Below are 20,061 nucleotides of genomic sequence, written 5' to 3' on the forward strand. Positions count from 1 at the left end.
CCCAGAGACAACACTCAGTGCCAAGACATCCGTGTGGCAGGGCCCGAGCATGCCAGGGAGAGGCCGGGGGAGACACCTCGGGGGCGCCCAGCCTGGTGCCCCTGAACCTTGCCCCTAAGGCAGGTTTCAGCGCAGTGCCTGAGGCAGAGAGATGCAGCTGGGGGGAGGACAGAGAGCTAGCTGCTGGAGAGGTGGCCTAGGGGCAAGCCAAGGTCAGTTGCAGGAACTCACAGCCAGGGCAAAGACTCCTGTGCTGTCCCCATCGGAGGTGTACACACTGTCCACTGGCCAGGCGTTCAGCACATTGAGGAGTATCTGCAGCGCTGGCTCCGCAGTCCCAGTGGAGGACATGATCACTCCCCACATGGCCGTAGCAGCTCTGTGGGGTCAGAGCTCTGTGTCAGGGGGGTCTGGGCCACAGCACTGTGGCCTGGGCTGCTGCAGGGGCCCGCGCTGGCCGTCAGCCCTGCCTCTACCCACTGTCCCTCGCTGGCAGCACCCAGCCAGCCCACGGGGGTGCAGGCATCTTGAGGGGCAGGGAGGGAGCGTGGCAGCACGCTCAGGGGCTGACATGGCAGCACTGGCAAATGGAGAAGCCAGAGGCTCCTGGAACTGTCCCCCTGTCTGGCAGTCACCAGGGACAGGCTCTAGAGGGTAACGGGCCGGGGAACCCTAAACCCTCAAGGCAGGTGGGGCTGCTGTACCTGTCACCCGATGGGGCCCAGCGCAAGAGAGTCATCAGCACATCGCAGGGGTATTCCCTGGTCAGCTCCAGAAGGGCCTTGTCCAGCCTGTGCCCAGCAGACTCATTGGCCGTGAGCCACTTGTGGATGTACCTCACCATGGCTGGCACCTGCAGAAGGCCCGGGGAGACTTGAATACCTGCCCGAGCAGCAGGTTCCCCAGCTCCCCCTGAGAAGTGCTGCCCTTCCCACCCTATTGGTCTGGGCCTCAAAGACTGAAGGAACCCAGCAGAGCTGGCTTGAGGTGCCACACTATTCCTGGCTACAGGCTGCTTACTTGCTTTGGATTGGAGACACCCTTCTCCACAAGCAAATCCAGCATGGCAGCCCCGGTCTCAGCAGTGAAGAGGTGAAAGTTTGCCAAGAGCCCAGTGCCCACACCAGTGGTCTCTTCCCACCAAATGCACATGATGAATTCATAGATCATCTGCAGGAGAAGGGAAGGAAGAGAGGGAGAATCCATGGAGTGCTCCAAGCACGGTGCTGGGCTGAGCAGTGACAGCAGGCCCAGCCCAGGTGGGGATGGCTGCAGTACCTGCACTGTTCTGCGGAAGCGGCCACGGGCAGGGTCCTGCTCTTGTGTCGGGTCCATGGCGGCACCTGGCAAAGAGCGAGCGCAGCCAGGGCTGAGGGGCTGTGGGAGAGGCCGGAGAACACAGCCCAGCCCTGCATTCCCAAGCAGGGACAGCCCTGGGATGCTCCAGGGATGGGGTGTGGCTGCCAGGGCGTTCAGCCCCAGCGCCTCTTCTGTCCTATCCATGGGCATGTGGGATGGGATGGGATGGGATGGGATGGGATGGGATGGGATGGGATGGGATGGGATGGGGCTAAGCTGGCTCCAGGCACCAGCCCTGTGACCCAGCTCTGCTACTCACCGTCCTGCAGCAGCTGGATCTGCTCCAGCTCTTCAGGCTGCTGTGCTGAGGGAGCTGCAGCCTCCTCCTCCTCCTCCTTCACCCAGGCCAGCTTGGGCACTCTGGGTGGTGTCTGCTCCATGTCACTGTATGGAGTTGGGACTGCTTGCAGGAGAGATGTCTCAGAAAAGCTCCAGATGAGCAAGTGCTGCAGTTGAGCCTTGTAGGCACCTTCAGCAGAGAAGCCTTGGGAAGGCTACAGAACACCGTGTCCTGCAGTCTGTCCTCGAGGTCACCTGCAGAGGAAACGCTTTGGAAAAGCTCCGGGTCAGTAGGGAACAAGCTGGCTGTGTGGGGGCTCCTCACAGCACCGCTCTCTCCGTCCTGTCCCGACGAGTGCACCGAGCACTGTGGTGTGGCCGTGTCACCGCCAGCACCTATGTCACGATGTGTCACAAAGGGTCACCCTTGTACGCTCTGTCCCTTTCCTATTGCACGGTGACCACGGTGCACTGTGTCACAAAGAGCCCTAGGACACACCTCCACGTGCCCTGAGGACACCCCCACCCCCACCCCCCCCCCCCCCCCCCAAAGTGGCTCAGCTTGCAAGGAAGACGTTCCCCCAAGGTTCGAGGAGAGCCCAACAGGGATTTTAGGAATGGCTCAAACAACAAGCAGATGCTCCTCTGCTCTGCCTGCTCAGGGCAGCAGAAGGAGCCCCCACGGTTGCCGATGCAGCTGCAGCAGGAAGGGCATCGGGGCCTTCCACAGCAGCTGCCAGGGCCGCTCTGGGACAAGACCCGGTGCTGGGTGGCCGTCACACACACAGGAGTGTGACACAGACACGGGACGTATGGCCCAGGGCACGAATGCTGCTCTGAGCCCTGGGAGCAGTGAAATCAGCAGGTGTGGCAGAGTCCCTGCCAAAGGAGACCTGCCGCCCCCAAGGCCTGCCAATGCTGGTGCCTGCTCCTGCCACAGAGACCTGTGTCCCCTGGGGACTTCTCTGCCAGAGGACAGCCAAAGCCCACGTGCATTGGTGTGTGTGCTCCTTTCTGCAGGCGGCTGTTGGCAGGAGCACCTGGTGGCAACACTTGGTCTCTGTCAGAAGCTGTTACTCCTTCCTGGAATGATTTTTGCTTGGAAGTGATGATCTGCAGTGTCCACGCATCTCCCCAGCCCATCACTGCCTCACACACGAGGTGACCACCAAGCCACTCTCCGGCCATCTGACCCGCAGCTGAGCCCTTCCCAGAGTGCCCGCACCCGCAGGGAGCGCAGGGCTGGATTTGGCCGCCAGAGAGTTGGTGACCCTCGTGAGATCCTCGGTGCATTTAGTTCCTACAGGAGTGTGGGCACCACTGGGAAATTATCTGCATGCCTTGTTAATTGGATGTTCTTCCACCGCTAGCCTGGGACAGGATCTCTCCTGCTCCTCCTCTCAACTCCAGGGCCTCTCCTCAGCCAATCAGAGAAGGCACCAAAATAATTGAGCCAATCAGAGCACGCGGCGCTGATGACTCCTCAGGCAGTCCCAGAGCGCCCAGAGCTCCTCACCTGGACTCCACCCGCGCCCCGCCCCCAGCGCCCCCCGCCAGGAGAATTTGGGGAGGGGGGTATCGCGTTTAATCTTCTTTTGTGTTTTTCTAGAGTCAGGATTAAATGCTCGAGAGACGGAATTTCGTGTTTGGACTCAGATATTTTATTCTTATCTATATTACAGTGAGTTCTACAGCACTTCTAGCTAACAGGTCAAAAATGGACACGTATCTCTCTCTACAAGGCCTTTTAAGGGCCAATCTGTCCACTTAAGAACACACAGCTAAATTCTTTTTACTTTTAACCCAACAACCAATCACCTGTGACCTGCACGGTGGAATTTTCTATCCAATTACAAAAGTAGCAGCAAGACCCGTGAAGAAGGTGAAAAAGAAAGAAAACTCCACCCTAAAACCTCCATCTTGTTTTATATATATATATATATATATATATATATATATATATATATATATATATATATATATATATTAATATAGTCTAAAACCACAAATTCTAAATTTTCCACCATGGGACATTACACACGTCTATTCAAACTACACACCAGTGATTCCAGTTCTATCACAATTCTGGAAAGCTTCTTCACAGCCTCAGGTCAAAAGCAGTGTTTTCCTGGGGGTCAATGCCTGTCAGCACAGAAAGCCCAAACCCCTCAGTTTCCAGGGTTCCAGCAGGGGGGAGGTGTCAGACCCTGCCCGGCGCTGGCCATGGGGCGTGTGGCGGGGGCCCGGAGCCCTTGGCTACTGTGGGCTGCTGGGGGGCTGCTGGGGGGACACCCCCGGACCTGTGTCCTGCACACACAGCGCTGTTCCAGGAGATGGTTTAGTCCGAGTGTCACTTCATTCACGGCACCGACCGGCTGAGGTTCGTGGAGAGGAACATCTCCAACCGGGAGCAGTTCCTGCACTTGGGCAGCGATGTGGGGCTGCACGTGGGGACACACCTCCTTTGGGGACAAGGCTGCCAGGCACTGGAACAGCGACCCGCAATGGATGGAGTACAGACGGGCTGCGGTGGACAGGCACTGCCGGCACAACTACGAGTTGTCCAGCCCGTTCCTCGTGGAGCGCAGAGGTGAGCGTGGGGCAGAGCGTGTCCCCTCGGGCCCTGCCCTGGGAATGACCCTGGAGCCCCTCAAAACCTCCCTGGGAATCACCTGAGACACGTCAGCCCTTCTTGTTCCCACCCTCGGGCCTCCTGCCCCTCACCCCAAGTGACTCCGGTTGCTCTCCCAGTTCATCCCAGTCTCTCCTGCTGTCCTTACAGTCCGTGTCACCAGAGTATCTCCCATTTCCTCTCAGTCCACAGCCATTCCATTCCCTGTCCACTCCCCGAGCAGAAAAATCTCTCCAACCCCTTCCTCCCACCCAATGGGGATCACCAGGACCACGGATCACCAGGACTCTGGCCAACGAGGGTCACTGGGGATCATCCAACACCGATCCTCCCATGGGGGATGGAGCTGGAGCAGAGCACGAAGCTCTTCCCACACTCGGGGCTCTCACAGGGCTTCCCTTAGTGGAGCCTCCGTTGGTGATGGGTCAAGTTAGAGCTCTGTGAGAAGCTCTTCCCACACTCAGGACACTCGTAGGGCCTCTCCCCAGTGTGGATGCGCCGGTGGTCAGTGAGATGGGAGTTGCGGTTGAATCCCTTCCCGCAGTCGGGGCAGCGGAAGGGCCTCTCCTCTGTGTGAATCCGCTCATGTAGGAGGAGATTGGAGCTTCTCTGAAATCTTTTCCCACACTTGGGACACTCGTAGGGCCTCTCCCCAGTGTGGATGTGCTGGTGTTGTCTCAAGTCGCACCTCCACCCAAAACTCTTCCCACATTCCAAGCAGGTGTAGGGCCGTTCCCCAGTGTGGCTCACCTTGTGCCGCATCAGGCTGGAGCGCTGGCGGAAGCTCTTCCCGCATTCCCCACATTCATAGGGCTTTTCCCCAGTGTGGACCAGCACATGCTGCATCAGATTAGAGATCGTCATGAATCCCTTCTCACATTCCCCACATCTGTAAGGCCGTTCCCCAGTGTGGATCCTCTGGTGCCGGATCAGCTCGGAGCTCCAGCTGAAACCCTTCCCACATTCCAAGCACTTGTGGGGCTTCTCTCCTCCAGGAGACTTCTCCACCAGCTCTGAGCTCCGCCTGCATCTCCAGCCTCCTTCCTGGCTCGAGGAGGGTCTTTGCTCCTCACAGCTCACTAGGCTGGGTTTGCAGCCCCTCGTCCCACGGGATCTCCGGGGCTTTTCTTCCTCCTTCATCTGTTCACACCTTGGGAACGTAAAATTCTGGTTTGGGGAAAAAAACAAGAGGGGAGTGCCTTGAGTTGCGGGTCCCTCCTTGCCCAAATGTAAACCAGGAAATTATTGGGCATATGATGCCTGCAAGAACCTACAAAATACCAAGATTCAGCCTAAAAATCCTCCAAAACATCATGACACAGATAAGAAACTCCGCATAACAGCAAGATTTACCCAAAACCTCCTCCAAAATATAAGCATTCAGCCCCTGCAAAAAATCCAAAGCACCAACATTTAACCCAGTAATGCCCAGAAACACCAAGATGCACCCCTGTGGAAATCGTGGATCCCCCTCCCCGGTCACCTGCTGAATGTGGCGAGGGCAATGCTCCTGGGGCTGGGGGTTCCTCCTTTCAAAGTGCAACTCAGGAAGTCATTGGGCATCTTGTGTCTGTAAGAACCTCCAAAACACAACGATTCAGCACAAAAATTATCCAAACATCAAGACACAGATCAAAAACTCCCCAAAAAGCAAGTTTCAGCCCAAATCCCTTCCAAAATATAAAGATTCAGCCCCTGCAAAAAATCAAAGCACCAGCATTTAGCCCAATAAAGCTCACAAACACCAAGATTCACCCCTGTGAAAATCATGGACCGTGCTCTTCAGTCACCTGCTGCATGCGGGGGGAGCAACGCTCCTGGGGCTGGGGCAGAGGCTGCAGATACAGGGAGGAGTGGAACATTGTGCTGCTTCCCGTTTCTGCTCCTCCTCTGGTATCCCTACTCTTCCTCACAGGCCTCTTCCTCCCATTATTCATCTTTCTCCTGCACAATCCCACCTGCTCCTCCCACGTGCAGCGTTTGACCATTTTGTTCTTCAACCCTGCTTCTCCTTCCCTTCTCCTGCTGCCCCCAGGCCCAGCACCCACTGCCGGCTCCCTCTTCCCCCCAAACCCACAGCATCCCAGCGCAGGGGCAGCGATGGAGCTGGGGCAGCTCGGGCTGGGGCAGCGCTGGGCTCTCGGCCGCTCCCGCCCGCACTCGCTCCCCACTGCAGCCGCTGCCGCCACCACAGCGCGGGGGGGCCCGGCCTTGGCGCTCCCCCCCTCCCACCTCCCCAAATTCCCCTGCCGGGGGGCGCTGGGGCCAGGAGACAGACGAGTGACAGATCAGGGGGGCTGGGAAGAGTCGGCAGCCAGAGAGCACTGAAAATCTCAGCAGTGACTACAGTGGCATCTTCGGGGACTAAACATGGCAGGGCACCCATGGAGGGTAGAAAGGGAAAGCCAGGAAAGGCTCCTGGCTAAAGGGATGATGATCCCAAAATATCTCTGAAGGGTCCCAGGGGAGCATCTTGAGGAAGTTTGAACATTCTCCCAGAGGTAATCAAGGACAGGGACACCCAGGGGGGCAATAAGGGAATTCGAGAAGGGATTTAGACAACAGGGGATGGAGGTGTTGGTGTGCTGGGAAGGGATTGGGTGAAGGGGAGTGTGCAGGAATATGGTTCAGGCAAGAAGAAGCAGCAGGAGCAATCTATGTGGGAAGAGAAAGGATGATGGAAAAGAGGAGGAAGAGAAAAATACTGAGGATGGGGATGTGTTTCAGCAGGCTCTCATCCTCAAAAGTTGCCAGCTGCTGCAGATCCTTTGTATCCCCGGTTGCCAAGACAGGCACACAAGGAGGTCAGGATTGCAGGGGGTTTCTCTGTGCTGGGCAGCGGCAGGAGCGGGCGCAGAGGGGCGGCACCGGGAGCACGGGCTGGGGGCCTGTGGGGAGCTGCGGGGCCGGGCCGGGGCTGTGGGGCAGCCGGGGCTCAGCGCCGGGCGCTGCCTGAGCCCAGCACCCCCCGGCAATTGCAGGCCCGGCAGTGGCCCCCGGCCCCCAGGAGGCTGCGGGACGCCCCGGCCGCTGCCCGGCCCCGTGGAGCTGCCGGCCCTGCCCGCCGGGGGGGCCGCGTTTGGACACTGCGGCAGGACAGGCACCGGCTCTGGGATACGGGCTGGCCACGGCAGCCACAGCACAAGGAGCAGCACGAAGGAACAGCTGGGAAATGGGCATTGGACGTGCAAACATCCAGATTAGCTTTTAAGCATTTTCCTTGGGTCAGTGCAGAAAGGAATGATTTAGCAGAAAGCTCAGCAGCTGTCAGAGGATGAGCACCCCCAGGCACTGAGGGGGCTGCAGGAGGGGCAGAAGAAGCCCCTGGAGCACTTGGTCACAAAGGCACAGCAGGGGAATGCAAGAAGGGATGAGGAAAAGGCCAAGGGGAAGGCAAAGGCCATGGCAGAGTTTCTACAGCCCCTGAGGGATGAACCCCAGGGCCCAAGGGGGCTCCAGCACCCAGGGACTCTCACATCCTTGCACCATCTTCAACCAGGTGCCCTCCTCACACTGACACCATTCAGACCTTGATGGCAAAGATGCTTTCTGGGGATGCCCACTTACACAGGATGGTAAACTGGATTTTGCCTTTGAGTGGGAACAAGAGGTAGAAGGGAAAAATGAGAAAGACATGGACGGTCCTTCTGCAGGGATGCACGGAAGCACCAGCCTTATTGGGGCAAGCCTTGTAGAAAATATCACAAGAATTTACCCCACACCCAGGGATTGGGTTAATGCAGGATGTGGATGACTTGCTGCAGTCAGGAGGACAAGAAGTGGTAGAAGAAGCCTCTGTGAAATGGCTGAATGTTCAGGCTAAAAAACGTCTTTGAGTATATGAAAAAAAGGAGCAAATGTTGGAGTAAAAGGTAAAATATTTGGGACATATTTTGACTGAAGATTTGTGCTGTATTGACCCGGAGAGGGTCCGGAGACGCTCAGAAGTCATCCAGGACTGAAAAGGAGGTGTAAGAATTCTGAGCGTTATTAGGAAATTGCAGGACCTGGATTGAGGATTCTTTCTTCTACCCATAACATTGTATCACTTTCTAAACCCCAATAGCCTCAAGGCTGTGGTATGGCAGGACGAAAGGAAGAAAACGTGAGAAAATGAACAATAACAAAATGATTGGTGCCCCACCTATGGCTCTTCCCGACTCAGAAAATAAATTTGAATCCTAGGTGTCTTATGAGTACATATTAAATTATTGGCTTTTTGAAAATATTAAAATGAATGCTCTATGTTGAAAAACTTTCCTGTATGAACATAGTTTCTTTTAGCTTTGCTATTAACAGAACTTATAAACAATAGTGATAAATATATTTTTTTGGACTACAACATTTTGATGTAAAAAGCTTTTGTTCATTTAACTAACTCAGAGAATGGTAAAAAAGATAATCAGGAAATTCTTCACATTCCTGGATTATGGGACACCAGAGCCCTAGGGAGGGAAAAATTAATGATTTACAGGTTGGGGAGAATGATTGTGAATAATGCATGAAGGTCTATGAATATGCAACATGTTGCTGCATTTAGGAAGTGTTTTCTGAGTCGGTGTGTGCCCTTGGCTGAAGGCCAAGCATCCGGCCATTATAACCTTTGGCCAGAGCCAGGGCAGATATTCAATTCTCTCCCTTGGAATGGATCTTTGCAATTCCTTACCCTGGGAATTCTCCCCCTAGTGCGGGCTGGAGATAAGGGATGTATATTTCAAGCAGTCTGTGGCCAGAATCCTGTCTCTTGTGAAATCTCTGCCACAGGAAGCTGGGCTGGCACAGAGCCTGCCTTGGCACTTTGCTGTTCACAGCATCCACCCAGGACTCTGCCTCTCAATTACACTCACACACTGGGCTGCCTGCGATTCCACTGCTGGAAAATATACCAAATTTACAGTTTTTTACATTTCATTTTACTAGTCAGTCTCGGTTTGCCCTCAGGAAAGAAATTTTAAAAGGTATTGTTTATGGACTGTTAGACCACTCAACAGAGATGAGTTTAACATCTCAACTGACTGGGAATAGCCCAAAAGATTCCCACAAAGATAACAACATTGAACAAAACATCAAGGAAACATCAGCAAACATCAAGGAACACCCACCCCAGACACTGCCCCTGGCCCAGATGGAGACATCCGATCTGGAAAAGACTGAGAAGGAAATCCAGGAATGCGGATCTAATTAACATGAGAAGAGGAGAAATCTGAGTGCAATAGGAAACCAAACACTAAGAACTACACAACCTGGAAGCAATAAACACTAAACCAATGGATTTCAATGGGTTCAGACTGTAAAACGTTTAGGAAAAATCCCGTAAAATTCACATCTCATGGAATGATTTTCTCTGCACACCCGGGCTATGTGTGGATGAAATTATTTCTGTTGCTCATCCTGACCAGAATCAAGTAATGCTTTAACTCTCTAATACTAAAGACATTATTGAAGAGTTTTTGTTTTTCCTGGAGTTTCAGTGACAAGATTACACAATTAGAAAATTTTTTCATATTAATCCTACTTTTATTTTATCAGTTAGGTTTGGACCAGGGGTGTGACAAGCAATTTTTACTCCTAGGAGAAGATGCAGAAAAGACTTGCTTGCACTGGAATATTTTTCTATATATTTGTGGCTGACTCTTAATGATGGCAGAATTTCGGAATGGGTTTTTCAATGCTCACCTTTAAGTTGCATTTTGCAAACTTAGAAGAGTATTAACCGTAAGGCTTTAACACATAAATAGTTAATACAAAATCGTTAAAATAAAAAAAAAAAGAAAAATAAAGCAGATTGTGAGGGTGGACGTATGAATCACCTAAAGGCTGCTCTGGAAGAAAATCCTAGTTCCAGGCAGCCAGGAGAGGAGTTTTAGAAATGCAAATTAACATTGCTCTGGAGAAGTGTGGACAATGCCCAAGGGCCTTCTTGCCAGGGGGAGGAATTTCCCTGAGTCCATCTGCCCCTCACCCCCAGCTCTGCCTGCTTGCACAGATGGAATTTGCACAACTAAAGGCAGAGCCCATAGTGAGGATATCTGACTGCAACAGAAATTGGTTAAGCTGCAAAGGGAAACAGCAAACGGAGAATATTGAGCAAATTTCATGAAAAAAAAAGTGTGTGTGCGGGGATCATCCCTCTCCCCAAAGCAATGAGGTGTTTTTGCTAGTCCAGAGAAATCAGTTGGGAATCCAAACATTTTATCATTTCATAAGATAAAAGTGTTCAATTGATGCAGCCGTGGCAGGAGGGAGCACCCAAAAAAGGGAAAAAGATGAACGGCCACCAGAACAAATGCTACAACACCATGGACCAGCCCCTGGGATCCCTAACGAATTCATATCAGGACACAGAAAATCCATCCATAATTTGAGTGGCATAATTAGGTTTAAAAGTATCCTTGAAATAATAACCAAGCAGACAGCTCCAGCTCCTGACCTTCCTGCTGACCAAGGCGCTGAAATGAGGAACGAGACATTTCACCATGGGATGGGATCAGATTATCTACTTACAGAAGAAGGAGGAGTTTGTGGAAAATTAAGTGACACAAACGGCTGTTTGCAAACAGATGATAACCGAAAAGTGGTGAAACAGATAGCAAAGGAAATATGAATTTAGCTCGTATTCCGGAGAAAGGATGGGAATGGGACACGTTTTCGTGGTTCCCTGGCAGACCATGGCTTAAACGAATGCTGCTCCGCCTCTGACGTGCTGCAGCAACTCTCAGCTTTTTACCATACACGACACCTTGCGCCAAAGAGGATGCAGGAAAAGAGATTGAGTCACTGGAAATTAAAAGTTAGTAAAGGCAATTCTTGAGAAAATGAGAAAAGGAGGGATTGCACGCAGTAAGATTAATATCGTAGTAGGGGTGCATATTAACGAGGACATGCAGTAGGTGGATTGGGAAGTCTGAACCTTCCAAGTACCTCAGCCAGTGGGGAAAGGGAGAGGGAGATGCAGACGGGAAAATGAGGATAAAAAGGAGGCTGCGTTTCAGAGACCGCATGGCAAATGCCGCATGGCCTCTCTCTTTGTTCATCAATAAAGTCACTTTTACAGGACTCCTCTGTCTCCTGCGGGCACACAAACCTCTGGCCACGGGAATTTTCCCGCACAGCCCCGGGCACAGGGCAGACACCTCTGTGCCACCCACAGCAACCGGGACGAGCCAGCGCTGCTCCGGCACCGGCTCCTGCCGAGGCCCCAGCGGGAAGGAGACCGCGGGCAGCCGCTCCCGCAGCGCCCTCAGCCCAGCGCCAACACGGGCCGGCACCGGCACAACCAACCCGCCAGAGCCCCCTGCCGCCCCCTCGGCCCGCAGCGAGCCCCGAGCCCCCGCACAACCGAGCGCGGCTCCCACCTGCGCTGGGGCCGCCTCCGAGCTCCGCCGCCGCCTGTGGCTGAGGAATTCGATGGGATGTGTTGCCTTAACCTTTCTGACCACTCCCAGCCCATCTATGCCAGCACTCAAGCCCTCAAAGAAGGTGTGAATAAACTTCGGGTAGATCATGGGTACGACTGGCTGAACTGGCTCTTAGGGCACTGGGGACTCACTGGCTGGATCAGGAATTTAGTTAAAATAGGTTTGTATGTATTAGGCATCATATTATGCATTGAAGTAGTTATTCCTTGTATTTTACAGTGTGTTAAGAATTTAATCGACAAATCACTTTAGAGTGTATTTTTAGTTAAAAGAAATGGAGGAGGTGTGGATATTGGTAATGCAAATGAGACTGATAGTACTGCAGATTAAATCAGCAAATGCAGCCTGACAACGAGGATGCCTGGCAAGAGCAAACAGAGACCTGACTGCAAGAGGACTGGATCAAGTCTGGGTTATGGGAAATAAGATTTTACTAAGTCCAAATGTAAAGTTTGTCTATGTGAGAGTTTGTCTGTGTAAGGTTTGTCTATGTGATTGCAGGAAAATATTACCAGCCTTCCTGTAATTGGTATATAAGCACATGTAGTGCTCAGTAAAAATTGGATTTTGATCACCATTCAGTGTCCCCGTCTCTCTCTCATCGTCGATAGTTCAAGTACTCCCCGTGGGCTCCTGGAAAGAGAATGGTGGCACATCTACTGCCTGCTACCCCCCTCTAGGCAATATTCAACTGTTTAGTTCACAGACTCATCTTCTAGCACTCTTAGTGGGGTCAGCAGAGCCACTTCCCACTGGTGGGGGCAAAGAGCACCCTCTGTGCCTTTGTGGTGGGAGCAGACAGTGTTGTCTCAAAGGAAAGGTTAAAGAGAGACCAAGCTGGACCTCTGCCTCCTGCCCCTCACCCCACAAGGGAAGAAGGGCACAAAACTGAGCACCTTTTTATTTATTTTTTTTTTCTGCCCTGTCATTTCCAGGAGCTTGACTAGCTCGAAGGAGAGGATTAGAAGGATTTCTTGAGGATCACTGCCAGTGCACAGCACACATGGCATCCCTCACCCCTTACATCATCATGGGATGGAGGGGTAGGAACCAACAACAGCCCTACCCCACTGCTCCAGAAGCCAAAATCCCCATGCAAGCATTTAGTTATGGCCTTCTTAGAGAACCACATTCCCACCCAAATCTTCCCCTCTGCAGCAGCTCATTCCCACAGGAACTGGCAGAGCAGATGGGGTTTGGACATTGGCTGGCTTCCATTGCAGTCCTTGCCCTGGAGCTGGCACGGCAGGAGAAGGGCTCTGGTGAACCTTCTCCTCCTCCCATGTAGGCTCTAACCCAGCTGCCACAACTTCAAGTTCTCAGAGTACTTCTGGGCTCTGAGCAGCGGCCACGGGAGGAGGAGATGCAACTCCAAAGGCAGCAGTTCCCAGGCCCAGCTCCTGCCATCCCAGTGGGGCTGTTCGGTGGTTCAGGAGAGGAAGGGAAGGGCAAGTGCAGGTGGCAGTAGCTCATTTCAGACTGAAAGAGGGAAAGGTAATTTATTCACTTTGAAATCACTGCATTCAGGCTCTTATTTTAACCTGAAAGGGAAGTAACACCTTCTTTTGTTTAATTTGGGTGAAGAACAAATCTTACATTTGATGTGGTAAGCAGTTCAATTATCAGAGGGAAAGTGTACAGCAAAATTAGTGTTCACAGAGAGAGAGAAAAGTCAGGAGGTAGCAAAAGAGAGGAGGAAAAGAAAGCACGCCCCAAGCCAGTGTTTTTCCCAAATCCAGGATTTTCTGTTTGTAGGGAATGGGGTGCAGAGTAACTTTCCCTTGAGACTCAGGACTGAGAGGCCAGAGCTAGAAAGGTTGTTCACTGAGAAATCCCCTCTCCCAGATCTGTACAAGAGCTGTTCTTTAGCTTTTACATGGATGTTTAAAACCTGACATATCCATTCCTCATGTGACTCATCCCACGACCAGTAAACATAGCTGGACTTAATTACTCTCTTAGTCTGTTCTATTACACAACTCTATATCATCTTAAGTTCTTTGGTGATGGAGTCATATTTCCACCGGGCTAGTTTTCTTCCCGGGGGAGTATTTAAGGGTATATGTTGACATATTTCCATTTCTTTTTCCCCTAGTGAATTCCTTCCTTGCCCTTAGTCCCATTCTTCCCGCTAATCACTGGTTCTCACAACAAAAGCTGCATTCCCGACAGACAATTACAGGTCCTTGAAAGCAAAGCTGGACTACCAGGAATGTTTTTACAGATCAAGATCTCATTTCTTAGGAACATTAGTGTTAAATAAACGAGGATTTTCTCAAGGACTGTCTGAATGTTCCCACTGTTCTTGACTGGGCTTCCTTTCTTCCCAGAAAGTGGCACAGGGATGGGATTGGATGCAGGATGGGAATGCTGTGTATGACAGGGAGAGAATTTGGTTGTGGCTAAGCAAGGCTTGCCCTCCTCAAGGACTCTGCAGGGTCCTAGAAGCCACTCAATATCCCATGCTCTGCCATCGAGGAGGTGACAAAGAGCCTGGAGGGAGCCTGTCCAGGACAGCCCAAGGGACTGGACAGAGGGATATTCTCGGAGCTGGGAGCACCTGGATGTTGGACCAGCCAGCTCCTGCTGCCTTTTGGTGGTGCCTGAGCAGGGCTGTGACGATGCCAGGGACATCCTGCAGTGACATCTCCCCTGTCCGTCTGGGCGTGCGCTCGGTCCCAAAGCTCACCCTGATCCTGATCTCAATCTCACTCCATGTTGAGACACACTCACTCTCCTGGATTTAATCTCATCCAGAGATGAGCCAGACTCGTGCAGCCTCAGAGCCAATCTCAAGGCCAGGCCTAAGGCAAATGGCACATTTAGCCTTAACCCCAATTCCAGCTCTAATACAAACCCAAGCCCTAACCGCAAAGCCCAGCCCCAATTCCAGCCCCTACCAAATGCTCAGTCCTAAACCAAATGCCACGTTTAGCCCTAAGCCCAAAGCCAGCCCCAATTGCAACTCTAAGCCCAATCCCAATGGCAGTCTCAAGCCCCAAGTGCAGCTTTGAGTGCCAGCCCACACTCCAATGCCAGCTTTAGCTCGAATTCCCAAACTCAGCCCCAGTTCCTGCCCTAAGGCCAACACCGTTCTTAGTCCTAAACCCAATGGCAGCCCCAGTCACACTCCCTAGCCCAAGCCTGGCTCTGAACTCAAGATCACTGTGATAAATATATTACACTGTCAGCTTTAGCAATTGTTAGAGTGAATACTATGTGTTTTCTAAGGTTGACTTCTGTAAAAGAAGTTTTCCTAAAGTTTAGAGATCTTTTAATGCAAATGTTGTGTTGTGAATGTTGGTGAAGAGTTGTTGTAATGTTAACATTTAACCAGTGAAGGAATTCACACCTGTTGAATGTATTGAAAAGTAACAAATGATGAGGACTGGGAAAACTGCACATGCTTGAAAAAGGTAGGAGAGGGGAGAAACTCTGTTTAAGTGCTTGAATATGTATAGCCTTTTGTAAATATGTATTGGGCTGATGCAATACCCAGGTGGGCAGGGGGTAGTCTCTGCCCTCACCGATTCGGGTGGACTGGCACTGGCTCCATCCCCCTCTGATCTAGGGGGGCCAGTGCAGTCGCTGTTGTTACAGATGAGCAATGTGGTGGTTGGCTCTCACAATTAAAGGATGAACAGTGTGTGTATGTTAAGATAAGTTTTGTGGATGTATAATGATGTTATTGTAATATATCCTCCCATAGTCCTGTTTCCCCTCCCCCTTGCATTGTTGTCACAACATGGCTCAGGCAGTCGGGGCATTTGGGGAGGGCCGGCTTGTTCCTACACCTGACCTCCAGTGCAGATGTAAGAAAGGAGTCTCCAGCAATGGACGGCAGGGAAGGAGTTCAGCGACAAGACTTTGGGAGGGGCCAGGGCCATAAAAGGCAGAACATCCATTCTGTAGGGGAGCACGTGGGGATTTAGTCCTGTGCTCCCAGTGCTGATTTTTCTCCTAATTCACTCTTTTGCTGTATTTTTCTAAGGTTTAAGAAATTGCTGAAAGTTTTAAAAGAGCAAGCGCCGTTTCTCCCACCCTGCACTGCCGGGGTAGGAGGTGCAGCTGGAAGGAGGGAGGCGCGTGGAAAGCTGGTTTGAAGGGTCTCCATTTACTTCTCATTATGCTGCTCTGAGTTTTTGGAGTTTTCTGCCAGAAATCTCTCCCTCCACTCATCCCCTGGGGTGTGGGGCAGTTTTCCCATTTTGGGGGAAATCAAAGCTGAGAGGAATGTTGAATTTGTCTTTACAAATGAGTTGTGGATCAGACTGTAGATAAGGCTAGCACTGAGAGATAAAAGAAACAATGGGATGGATTCCACTGATTGATGAATGGAAAGAGATATTTGCCTTTACAAACAAACTGTAGGGCTGCTGATAAATGAAACTGGATATCGAAAGATGAAAGAAGCAACGGGGGGCAAACTATGAATTCTATAAGAATTAAAAATTAAAAGGGAGGGTTATACATTAGAGGGGAATTTCAGGTATCAGGCGTTCCGGGAAGTCTGTGTCTCTCAAGTACCTCAGCCAATGGGGAAAGAGAGAGGGAAATGCGGCCAGGAAAATAGGATAAAAAGGAGGCTGCGTCCTCCAAAAATTTGAGAGATCCCAGGCGAATGTCCCATGGCCTCTCCCTTTATTCGAATAAAGCAAAAAGGACTCCTCTGTCTCCTTTCTGGACATAAATCTCTGGTGTTTCTGGATTAATTTTCCTGACATAGGTGACCCGGGAGAGGGACCTCGCCCCCAATATCTTGGGCGGTCCTGGCAGGGTTTTTTTGAAATGGGGAGGGATATTTGGAGCTCACCCGAAGTATCTTTGGGTCTCCCTGTTTGTGTATTTCGGGAGGCGGCAGGCGGAGCGATGTTTGCATCTCGCAGGGCTCCAAAGCTGTCCCGAAATCCCCTTTTGGGGGATCCTGCGGGGTCCCCGGGTGGTTTTTTTGGGGATGTCTGGGTGGCGGCTGCAGACAGAGCCCCGGCGGTGGGTGGGGGATGGAGGTCCCCGGAGCCCCGTGGCGATCGCCCGGGACTGGCAGGGCGAGGGGAGCAGCCTTGAGGGGGGGAAAGCGAAAAGGGGAGAGCCCCGGGAGTGCCGGAGCCTGAAATGGGGGCCTGGAGAGGGGGGACCCCGAGAGCCGGGAGTGAGGGGAGCCTGGAGACGGGGCAGCCCGGAGAAGGGATGAGCCTGGAGACGGGGAGCCCCTGGGACACCAACGTGGGGACCCCAAAGCCTCCCAGGGCTCTGGCCACGCCAGGGGCTACAGGGACACGAGGCCGGCGCTGCTCCGGGCCGCTTCCAGGCTGTCCCTCTGCTCTTGGGTGCCGGGGGTGGCACTTTGTGACACGGGCGTGTGTCAGGGCCCTTGGTGATGTGGGACATTGTGGTGCTGTCATGAATGAGAGCGTTTGAGATCGCTTAAAAATCGATGACAAATGCATGAGCAAAAGTCAGATTTAATATTAAGCAACAAAGTACAATAAGTTTGTTGGTAAGACTCACTCTACTGCCTACAGGACAGCTAAGGCACAACAAGGGAAAACAGGCAACAACAAAACCAAACAAAATCCAGGCAACCAAACCAGAAATAAACCGAGAACTCCCTAGGGGAGCGTGGGTGGGTGTAAGTTCATAACTATAACTAAACCTTGTTTACCGGCCTAACTTAGATATCCAAGGTACTTCCACATCTAGGAAAGCTGTATTTCTCCCAGATTTGGTATAGCATATGTGCAGGGGCACACACACAGACAGGAACAGTCAGTGCAGGCAATTCCCCCCAGAGCTCAGTGAAATCCTCCCTTCAGATGTTTTTGCATCTCCCACTGGCCGAAGGATGGGGCCTTGAGCAGTGAGGGTATGGGCCCAGGACACGTCGTGTTTCAGTGATTCTCCAGGCACAGCAAAGCCGAGGGTTTGCTGGCTCTGAGAGGCCCCTCAGAGGGAGACTGCTGGTCACAGCCCACGGTGGCCCAGGAGAGCTCAGAGGTCTCCTTTTGGATTTCTGTTGAGAGGGTCACAACAGAGTGGGCTCCAGTCATAACCATGTTTCATCCCAGCCACAGATTGGGTCGGCACTTTCTCTAGGAGTGGGGGAATGCATCACCACACTGGGATCTCAGGGGTGCCCATGGCCTGGGTGACATTGGCCCGATGCCAGGCACCCACCAAAGCCATTGATCCTGCCTCTCCAGCTGCAAGGGAAGAGAAAGTTTAACCAGGAGCTCCAGGATCAGATTAAGATAGGACGAGCAAACACAGCAAACAGCAAAATGGGTGTCACAGACACAGCGTGGGCACAGCGAGGGAATTTATTAACAATCAAATCATAACAAAAGAAGGAAAAGAGAGAGAAATCTCTCCAACAACCTCCCCCCACCCAGTGGGGTCACCAGGACCACGGATCACCAGGGCTCTGCCCAACGGGGGTCACTGGAGATCATCCAACACCGATCCTCCCATGGGGGATGGAGCTGGAGCAGAGCACGAAGCTCTTCCCACACTCGAGACACTCACAGGGCTTCCCTTAGTGGAGACTCCGTTGGTGTTGGGTCAAGTTACACCTCTGTGAGAAGCTCTTCCCACACTCAGGACACTCGTAGGGCCTCTCCCCAGTGTGGATGCGCCGGTAGACAGCGAGGTTGCCATGTTGCTTGAAGCCCTTCCCGCAGTCGGGGCAGCGGAAGGGCCTCTCCTCTGTGTGAATCCGCTCGTGTAGGAGGAGATTGGAGCTTCTCTGAAACCTCTTCCCACACTTGGGACACTCGTAGGGCCTCTCCCCAGTGTGGATGCGCTGGTGCCTTCTCAGGGCAGAGCTCCACCCAAAGCTCTTCCCACATTCCAAGCAGGTGTAGGGCCGTTCCCCTGTGTGGATCACCTGGTGCCAGATCAGGCTGGTGCTGTAGTTGAAACTCTTCCCACATTCCCCACAAATGTAGGGCTTTTCCCCATTGTGGATCCTCTGGTGTAGGATCAGCTGGGACCTGTAGCTGAAACCCTTCCCACATTCCAAGCACTTCTGGGGCTTCTCCCCTCCAGGAGGCTTCTCCACCAGCTCTGAGCTCTGCCTGGATCTCCGGCTGCCTTCCCGGCTCAGGGAGGGTCTTTCCTCCTCACAGCTCCCTGGGATGGGTTTGCAGCCCCTCCTCGTGAGAGATCTCCGGGGCTTTTCTGCCTCTTCCATTCCCACACACCTGGGGAATGAAAATTCCTGGTTTAGGGGGAAATAACAAGAAAAGAGCTCCATAAATTGGATGTTCCTCCTCGCCCAAGTTCATCTCTGCAAGTCATTGAGCATCTTGTGTCTGTAAGAACCTCCCAAACACCAAGATTCCCACCCAGAATCCTCCAGACTTTAAGACACGGATCAAAAACTCCCCAAATATCAAGATTCAGCCAAAATCCCCTCCAGACTTGTGCTGGTTTGAAAGCAAAACCAGTGAGAGACTCCAAGTCAGAAATACAATTTGATAGGAAAAAAGAGAAGAGAAATAAAATACATGCAATAGTACAAAAGAAAACAACTGACAGAATCAGAATACAACCTGACACCCCGCTAGTTTTGATGGTGGTAGCAGTCCAGATGAAGGGGTCTTGTAGTAGTGATGCTGTAGAAAGGTCTGGTAGCTCTTGTCCTCTGGAAACCAGTGGGTAAGGGCTGCCTTGGTGTTCCAAATCTCAGATTTTATCTAGGTAGGAAAGGCTTGGCTCCTCCCCCTGGCTGGAGCATCTCCCAATGGGATGATGGAATTTTATCAGTCATGCAGTGGCACTCAATGGCCCATTAACAGAAGATATCTTCCTGGAGGAAGGATGGGTTGTGGAAAAGATAAAGAACACTGCCCCACCTGGTTTTAACAGATGGCCCATTAGCAGAGGATATCTCCCACACAGATAAGGATCAGTGCTCCACCTGATTTTTTCCACCACTCTTTGTTCTTTTGTTTCTTCCTCTGACTGTTGACTTCATGTTTGCTGCTGATTTCCTCTCCCTTTTGAAGATGAAAATGGTAAAAGTGTCTTTGACCTGCCTTGCTGGATATTGTGAAGAGGAACAGTCATCTACTGCAAGTGGAAGTCTCACGGGTGGAGCAGAGTTCTGTGAGTGCTGTATCAAACCAGACCTCATCAGACCAGCCAGAACAACTGGTCCATGCTGCCCTTCACTGCTCTGCCTGTTCCCCACTGTTTCATGCCAGAGTAATTTAACTGCTGTTAATTGGGTGTGTGTTTCACTCGAGCCAGTCCAGCAGAACCAGCAGAAAGCAGCCCCAGAATGAATGGGGCTCTGCAGAGGAGCCCCAGACTATTCATCAGCCTGCCCGCAGAACTGGCTCCAACTCTGAACCCTTGTGACCACACTCTGAA

General features: G+C 52.1%; 1 pseudogene; it reads left to right on the forward strand.

Moving 5' to 3' along the window:
* LOC148218104 (class II histocompatibility antigen, B-L beta chain-like) overlaps positions 1 to 20,061 on the forward strand; it is a 48,706-nt pseudogene that overhangs the window by 9,559 nt on the left and 19,086 nt on the right.

The sequence above is a fragment of the Sturnus vulgaris genome, unplaced genomic scaffold (genome assembly GCF_052056855.1).
Source record: "Sturnus vulgaris isolate bStuVul1 unplaced genomic scaffold, bStuVul1.hap1 Scaffold_195, whole genome shotgun sequence".
Classification (NCBI taxonomy): domain Eukaryota; kingdom Metazoa; phylum Chordata; class Aves; order Passeriformes; family Sturnidae; genus Sturnus; species Sturnus vulgaris.